Source organism: Oratosquilla oratoria, chromosome 16, assembly GCF_046742065.1.
Source record: "Oratosquilla oratoria isolate Oo_2021 chromosome 16, ASM4674206v1, whole genome shotgun sequence".
NCBI lineage: Eukaryota > Metazoa > Arthropoda > Malacostraca > Stomatopoda > Squillidae > Oratosquilla > Oratosquilla oratoria.
In genome coordinates this window covers 55,168,123-55,177,727 of record NC_134792.1, presented here as the reverse complement: position 1 = coordinate 55,177,727, position 9,605 = coordinate 55,168,123, and positions in this window count along the sequence as shown.

Below are 9,605 nucleotides of genomic sequence, written 5' to 3'. Positions count from 1 at the left end.
AAGATTAAAAAATAGAGGAAGAAGAAGAAAAGAGAACAGATTAAGAGGATAGAGAGGAGGAGGAGGAGAGGAGGAGAAAGAGCAATAAGACAAAGAAAAGAAGAGTAGGAAGATAAGAAGAATAGGAAGAAGACGACGAGAAGGATTGAGAAGATTGAAAAATAGAGGAAGAAGAAGAAAAGAGAACAGATTAAGAGGATAGAGAGGAGGAGGAAGAGGAGGAAAGGAGGAGAAAGAGCAATAAGACAAAGAAAATAAGAGTAGGAAGATAAGAAGAATAGGAAGAAGGGGCGAGAAGATTGAAAAATAGGAAGAGGAATAAAACAAAGAAGAGTAGGAGGATGAGAAGAACAGGAAGAAGACGGCGAGGATTGAGAAGAGAACATTAAAAAATAGGAAGAAGAGGATAAAGAGGAGGAATGAGTTGTTAAAAAGAGTGGATAAGGGAAAGGACGGAGGATAGATGGATGAGCAAATTGAAATTTTATAAAAGGAAAAATAAGAAAATGAAATATGTAATCTTAGAGGCATCGGAAAAAAATCAAGGAACGGAAAGAAAAAAATCTGTAGAAATAAGAAAGTGTAAAGTTAAACAAAATGGCGGAAGAGCTGCACAGGAGAATGGAGAAAAGCGAAAGAAAATAAAAAAAAAGTCGAAGATCGAGGAAAAGAAAAGATGGAGAATGAATAATAAAAAAACGTGAAGAAGAATAGAAAACGGGATATCGAGACGAAGGAAGGAAATGGGGAAAGTAAGATAACATTAGAAGGAATCAAAAAGAACAAAGAGGAATTTCCAAAAACAAATAGATAAATAAAAGCGAAAAAGAGAAGAGGAGTGGGAGGAAGAAGAGCGAGGAATAGAGAGAAGGAGGAGAAAGAGAGGAATGTGACAAGAGAGGAAAAAGAGGAGTGTGGAAGAATGAGGGAATAGGAAAGAAAAAGAAAAATAGAAGATAATAGACGGAATAGAAAAATGGAGGAGAAAAGAGAAGAGGAAAGGGGAGGATAATAGAGAAAAGAGAGCAAAGGAAAATGGAGGAAGCAATGGGAGATGAGAAGAAAGAAGAAAGAAGGTAGAAGACGAAAGAGAAGAAGAGAAAAGGAAGGAAAAGGATGATGATGATAATGGAAAAAGAGCAGAGGATAAAGTAAGAGACTTGGGAGAGAGAGGGGAAAGAGAGAGAAAGAGAGAGGGGGGAGAGGGAGGGATGAATATGAAAAGAGTAGACGGAAGTTTAAAAAGAAGAAAAAAGAGGAGTAGAGAGGAAAAAAAGAGGACAAGGCTAAGTACGCCAAGGGAAGAAAAAGAGAAACTCGTGTTTGTTTCATTTTATAATTTTTTTCTTATTTTTCTATTCTTATCTTGATTGATTTGATTTTATCTACTTATTTATTGGTTTATTTGTTTTTTATTTATTTTTATTCATTTATTTATTTAATAATGGCTTGCTTTATTTTATTCTATTTCTTTATTTATTTTCATTTATTTATTTATTTATTTTTATTTATTTTTGTTTATTTGTTTGTTTATTTATTTAACAATGGCTAGTGTTTTTATCCTTACAGACAAAAACGTGCCATATTGGTGGTAAAGAAGTTGCTGAGGACAATAGAAAATTATAGTTAATGATAACATTGTCCTTTTTTTTTGGGGGGGGGACTATGATATTCTCTGATCATGAAAGGATCTAGCGTGCCTCTGATCCATAAGGACGTCACGAAGGCCTACTAGCGGTTTTAACCGCGCGGAAACCGCAGCAGTACCGCATCGTCAGGGGGAAAATACTCGGTTGTGTGTGAACGCCTCCATTGACTTACCTAGTGATTTAACCGCCGCGGTTCAGACCGCTAGTGTGAAGAGGGCCGTAGTCGCTAACACATTGAACGTATAAACTCCATGCAACCAACGGTCTATACATGAGAAAGAAACACGAAGTTAGAAAATGGGAGATGGAAACTAAAAGATAAATTTGGGAAAAATGTGGAGGAAGAGGAGGAAGGAAGGAAGAACAAACAAGGAGAAAGGGGGGTGGGGGAGGGTCAAAGAAAAGTGTGAGAGAAAAGAAAAAAAAGAAAAAAGAAATTAAAGAATGAGAATGGAAAGGCTTAGAAAATGGGAGGGAGGAGATAGAAAACGGGGTAAAAGGGAGACGAAATATGATTAAGGGGAAGAATTAGAGGAGAAGAAAGAAAAATATAAATGAAATAAGGAGGAGGAAGAAGGATGGAAGAGGAAAAGGAGGGAACGGTTCGAAGGAAGAAAGTGAGGAAAATGTGAAGAAAAAGGATTGAGAGGAAAAGGAGGAAGGTATTATGGAGATAAACAAGAAGGTAGAAAACTGTGGGTGGAGTGAAGGACTGTTGTTGTTGTGTCGTTGTTGGTTTGTTGTTGTTTTCGTTGTTGTTGTCGTTGTTTTGTTGTTTTTGTTGTCTTTGTTGTTAGTCTTTGTTGTCGATGTTGTTTTTGTTGTATTTGTTGTTGTTTTTGTCTTTGCGCTGTATGTCTTTGTTGTCGTTTTTTGTTTTTGTTGTGTTTGTAGTTATTGTCTTTGTTGTTAATCTTTGTTGCCGTTGTTGTTGTTATTGACTTTGTTGTCGTTGTTGTATTTTTTGTTGTTGTTATTGTCTTTGCTGTCGTTGTTGTTGCTTAGTCCACAGTGTTGGTAGACTGTAACACTGGAATTCCGAAAGGATCTGCTTACCCCTTCTGGATTTTTTTCAAGACATCTTCTACCTTAGATATATTTAGGTCGACTCTGTTCGTCCCTGATGTTCTGTAACCACGAAATGAAGTGTGGCAAAGACAACTGGACTTAACCTAAACAACCCCAAGACATTCTTCATACGTTGTTCTGTCTGCTTATACTAATTTGTTCACATGAAGTTCAGAAAGAGTCTGTTCGTCCCTGATGTTCTGTAACCACGAAATGAAGTGTGACAAAGACAACTGGACCTAACCTAAACAAACCCAAGACATTCTTCATACGTTGTTCTGTCTGCTTATACTAATTTGTTCACCTGAAGTTAAGAAAACTAACTTGATGAACCTGTTTCGCTTGGTGATATGCGTCATAGGTTATTGTGTGAACTACGTTGCACTATCTTTTCTTTAGGTAGTTGTCTTCGGTTACAGAGAACTTCAGATGATAAGGAGATGAAAACGGAGAGAAGAGTGGCAGATGATGAAGGTGATGCTGGGACTATCATCGAACCTAGAAACTCCCCTAAGGAGTAAAAATAGGAAAACAATTGGGTTCACCTGATGTGAAATCAAACTAGAATGAATAATGACCTCCCACTTTGCGAAAAAAGAGGTCAAGTTAGGGTTAGTTAGATATTCTGTATTCGAAGCGTCGGCTTCGCAGCAAAAGTGTTAATAGTTTAGCTCTTTGCTATGATTATGCACTTTACGTATATTTCTCTCATATGGTTTTGATCGATTCAAAGAATAGAGGACCAACATTCAGCTGAAAATATTATACATATGCATATGCATATACATATATCATATACATATACAAATATATATATACAGTACATATACATATACACATACACAGACATATACATATATACATATATATACATATACATATACACACATACACATATATATATATACATATAGATATACATATACATATAATACATATATAATACATATGCATATACATATGCATATACATGTACATGTACATATACATATACATATACATATACATATACATAGAGTAGAAAGGAGTAGAAAAGGAGAAGAAAGAATATATATTATTTTTCATAGAAAATCTGCACTTCTGTAATTAGGGACAATGTTACCTCGAAGAGGCAGAGGCAGGGAGGATGCCAAAGGAGATATTTAAGTAGGCCAGTAGAAAGAAGGAGTAGCAGAAATTAGGTGTTACCAATATTCTTTTTTTCTTATCGTCAAGAAAAAAAATTCTGCGTGATTTTAGTACTTAAAGTCCCGAAAATATTGCAGTCAGTACCCCATAAGGGCTGAAGATGAAGAAGAGGAACAAGATTACAGAAGACAGAAGAATTAGAGGAGGAGGAAAAAAAATAAAAAATAAACGTAGAAACAGATATGGAGGGAAATGAAGATGAAAAGAAGAAAGAGAAGAAGTAGAAGAAGAAGAAGAAGGAGAATTAGAAGAAGAGGAGAAAGGAGAATTAGAAGAAGAAGAGGAAGAAGTAGAAGAAGAAGAAGAAGGAGAAGTAGAAGAAGAAGAAGTAAATGAAGGAGAAGGAGAAGAAGGAGAAGTAGAAGAAGAAGAAGAAGTAGAAGAAGAAGAACAACAAAAAGGAGAAGTAGAAGAAGAAGAAGAAATAAAAAGAAATAAAAAATAGAAGAGGAAATAGAAGAAGAAATAGAAGAAGAAATAGAAGAGGAAATAGAAGAGGAAGTAGAAGAAGGAATAGAAGAATGAATAGAAGAAGAGGAAGAGGAAGAAGGAGAGGAAGAGAAAGAAGAAGAAGAGGAGGAGAAGGAGGAGGAAGAGGAAACTATTACGCAGTAAAAGGAGCTGGGATAGCCATCTCGTGTAAGCTGTTCTTGAAGAAATTTTGGGAAAGAGGACAAGATACTGACCCAGACAGAAGCTGGTCACAGGAGTGTTCCCGAAGGAGAGAGTGTCTGGTTTCTTCCACCAATGAGTTCCAATATTGCTGAAGAAAAAATTGACCGAAGGAATTTGGCAGAAACCAGTTGGAAGCCAAAGCTTCTGGTCCAAGTAACCTTAATTTTTTTTTTTTTTTTTTTTTTTTTTTTCAGAGCGTTTTAGAAAATTTTTCTTAGATTGTCTTTCCTTTACGAAAACATATTCATTGATGGTGCTCTTAATCTGGGTGATAGAAATGTCTTCGACTAAATGAAAGATAATTTAATTAGGTCTTTCGGTGTTAGATTGTAAAAAAGAAAGAAAATAATTGAAATGATGTTCTTTGTCCAGGAACTAAGGTCTGGTAGCGACAGACAGGCAGACACATAAGAACATAAGAATAAAGGAGACTACAAGAGACCATAAGGCCTACACTAGGCAGTTTCATGTCCATCATCACCTATCATCCCCTTCCATAAAGCTCTCTAACCTTCTCTTAAAATAACAGTAGTTTTAGCTCTCACTATATGATTACTGAGTCTATTCAATTCGTTAACCAATCTATTGGTAAACCATTTATTGCCTATTTCCCTCTTAAACCTAAATTTGTATGATTTAAACCTATTACTGCGAGTCCTATTTGTTGTCTTGATATGATGACCTTGCCTGCATCAACCTTGCTGAAGTCTTTGACCCCTTTGAATACCTCTATTAAACAAGAGGACAAGAGAGCAGACAAGAGAGTAGGCAGGCAGAAAGGCAGATCATTACAAGTAACAGAAGTCTAGAATATAAAATACGTTATTTTTCATCAAATGACTGCGAAAAAAAGAAATAACAAATGAAAATAAGAAAATTATGAAGAGAGAGATTAGGAGAAGAGGGTACATGTCATCAAAAGAGAAGTGTATGGAAGAAGAAAAAGAGAAATATAAAAGAGTAGATAAGGTTAAAAAAAGTTTGCAAAAGAGTAGACTGAGGGAGGAAGAGAGAGGAGGTAAGAATATGGTAGAGGATAAGAAAAGAGAGGAAATTTTGAGAGAGATTAGGACTAAATGGAAAGGATTAGACGAGGCCAAGAGAGGTAAGGAAACGGTACAAAGGAGAGCAAACGAAAGATGTGGAAGAATGAGAGGCAAAGAAGGAAACGGGTGACAAAAGAATGGAAAAGGACAAGAAACCATGGGAGAGATTAAGATGGGATGAAAGGGGTTAAAGGAGATTGGATAAAGTTGGATAAAGTTAGGAGAGGGTGATGAGTAGTGTGGCGGAAGGGAGGAGGAGGAGGAGGAGGTGTAATGGCTGGTGCAGACGAAGACAAGATGGAGTGAGAGAGGTGTACACCAAACGGAAGGAGGAAAGAAAACACTAGAGAAGACGAGAGAGGGAAGCGGATGAGATGAGAGGAATTAAAGACAAAAGGAGACGGAAAATGCAAGAGAGAGAGAGAGAGAGAGAGAGAAAGAGAGAGAGAGAGGATGATAAGATAACGTGAGAAGAAAACAGGATAAAATGATAAGATTACCAAAAGATGAGAGAACAGGCGAACATGAAATGGGAAATATGAGGACAAAAGAGGAAGTGCGTAAGAATGACATCACAGGAGAGAGAGAGAGAGAGAGAGAGAGAGAGAGAGAGAGAGAGAGAGAGAGAGAGAGAGAGGGGGGGGAGGGAGAGGGGTAAGAATAATTGAATTGAAAGCGAATAAGTTGGAGAAGACAATAGTTAACTATCTAGATAAGTAGATGAACAGGTAAACAGATATATAGATAAATGAAAAGATAGATAAGTAGATAGATAAACAAATAAGGAAATAGATAGTTTAATGAATAGATAGAGAAATAAGTACGAATAAGTAGATGAATAGATAAATTGATAGATTTATAAAATAAATAAATACGTAAATAGATTAAATGATTATTAATTGATTAACTGATAAAGAGTAATTGATGAATAAACGAATAAATGAATGAATAATTAAACTAATAAAATCTAATTATTGACTTATAAACTAATTGATAAATGAAGAAGTAAATAAAAGGATGAATGAATGAATAAATAAAAGGATGAATGAATGAATGAGTGAATAAATAAATGTAGCAGACAAATAAAGATACATACATACATACATACATACATACATACATGCGAGTACATACATGTACATACATACAAGTACATACATACGAGTACATACATACTGCACATACATACTGTACATACATACTGTACATACATACGAGTACATACATACGCGTACATGCACCTACATACGAGTACATACATACGAGTACATACATACATACGTACATACATACATACATACGAGTACATACATACATACGAGTACATACATACATACGAGTACATACATACATACGAGTACATACATACATACGAGTATATACATACATACGAGTACATACATATATACGAGTACATACGAGTACATACATATATACATACATATATACATACATACATACATGCAGATACATACATACATGCGGATACATACATACATACATACATACATACATGCCTACATACATACATACATACATACATACATGCCTACATACATACATGCATACATAAATAGACAGGTGGGGTGAGGGAAAAAGAGAGAGAAATGGAGAGAAAGAGAGATGAAAAGAAATAATGGAACAGAAGCCGTGAGAGACGACGGAGAATAATGAGAAAACAAAGTTAAGACAATAATTTCAGTGAAGGACTAGAAGATGGGGGGAGGGGGGAGGGGAGTCAGCGAGGAGGGAGGAGGAACGGGGGAGTGTGAGAAGAGGGAGTTAAGGCAGACGGGGAGAGGAACGGAGGAGAGAGAGAGAGAGAGAAGGAGGGAAGTAGAGAATTAGTGTGCGGAGGAGGAGGAGGAGACAGAGAATGGAAGAGAGAAGAAAAGGGAAGGAAAAGACGAGAGAGAGAGAGGGAGAGAGAGAGGGAGAGATATAATTATTGTACGAAGAAAGAGGAGGATGAGAGAGGGAAAGGAACGAAGAAGAAGAACGAAGGAAAAGACGAGAGAGAGAGAGAGAGAGAAGAGAGAGGGGGGGAGGGAGAGAGAGAGAGAGGGGGGGAGCGAGGAAGGGAGAGTGAGAGAGAGAATTACTGCACGGAGAAGAAGGAGGAGGAGGAAGAGGGGGAGGAGGAGGAGGAGGAGAGAGAGGTGGAGAGCATTAGCCTGGCTTTATCCTGTGCACAGGAGTTGCAATCGTCACGCACTTATTGATCTCGCCTTCACGCGAGACCAAAGATCTAAAACAATTACGAGTAATTTACCTTTGGTGGGGCGAGCTCTTGTTGGCTGCTCGCACAATGTACCCACGACAGTCTTTACGTCTTTTTGTGGGTGTGTGATTCACCATGGTCCTGGACCACGTGTTGGTCTCGTGGTCGACAGATACTACCCTCCCGGATGAGAGATCAGAGATCGTGTATGACCGATTCATGGGTAATGATGTGACCTCACACACACACACACACACACACACACACACACACACACACACACACACACACACACACACACACACACACACACACACACACACACACACACACACACACATCTCCCCGCCCACGAGAGTTGGAGTAACGGCTCGCAGCGCAGTGATGCTGAAATCATTTCAGCCCTGGGCGGGATTCGAACTCCGGAAACTGAGTTAGCAGTTGCGAGCGCTACCACTGCACCGTCAAACCGCGACTGTCTTTACGTGTGTGTGTGTGTGTGTGTGTGTGTGTGTGTGTGTGTGTGTGTGTGTGTGTGTGTGTGTGTGTGTGTGTGTGTGTGTGTGTGCGTTTACTTAAATGAGTTTTATACTAAAAGTGTTGCTCTTATGTCGTACCTCCTTTCTATTATCCACTGATTCAGCGAAGGTAACATCATCTCTTAATCCTTCTTGTGACAACACATGCTCGACACTTACAGTCCAATATGTTGTCATTTGTATGTTGGTACCTTTATATTTCTCTTTCTCTCTCTCTCTCTCTCTCACACTCCTTTACATAAATATCTTCCTGGAAATCTTGATGGTCACAGACTCTTATATATCTCCTGGTAACGTATTCCAGCCATGTATTGCTCTGTTTTGTAGAGTGGTGTGTCTTTCTCTCCTTCCTCGAGCCTTCGGCAGCTTCAACATGCGTCCTTTTGTTCCAAGAAAGGTTTTCCCTCGGGATATCCATACACGCTGATCACATTTTCCCTCTTCCTTCCTTTTTCAGTGCTATTGACTTTAAATTCTCTATTTTTATTCCTTCATCCATGTGTGTGTGTGTGTGTGTGTGTGTGTGTGTGTGTGTGTGTGTGTGTGTGTGTGTGTGTGTGTGTGTGTGTGTGTGTGTGTGTGTGTGTGTGATGTACGTATGTGTACACATAGTATCCACTTGCGTCCACTTGCGTGTACTTTTTGTTTTATTTTTCATGTGTTTCTTTCGTGGATGTATTTTTTCTATTTTGTATATATGCATGGTTTTCTTTGCTTTGTTTTTCTGTGATTTCATACTGTGTTCTTATTTGTGGTTCACTGTATATTGCTACATTGCTTCCCACACAGGGCAGTGCGCCTGATGATGCAGGTATGACCCGGTCATCCACGAGGAGCTAAGATGGGAAGGGGAGGAGGGTGGTGGATGGGAGTGGAGTGGGTGGGAGCAGGTACGTGCCTTTGACTTGGCTACCTCCCTTGTAAGGGGGAAAAGCTCTTGGTATATAGATTTATAGATTCTTTTGTTTTGTTTTGTTTTGTTTTCATTTATTTATTCATTCATCTATTTATTTATATATTAATTTATTTATTTTATTATTATTATTATTATTATTATTATTATTATTATTATTATTATTATTATTATTATTATTATTATTATTATTATTATTTTATTTATTTATTTATCATCCGGAAACCCTGGATTGAAGCTCTTCATTTTTGTGTCAATTTTTTCCATTCGTTTAATATTCCGGTCATCCCCCCTTATTTGAGAGAA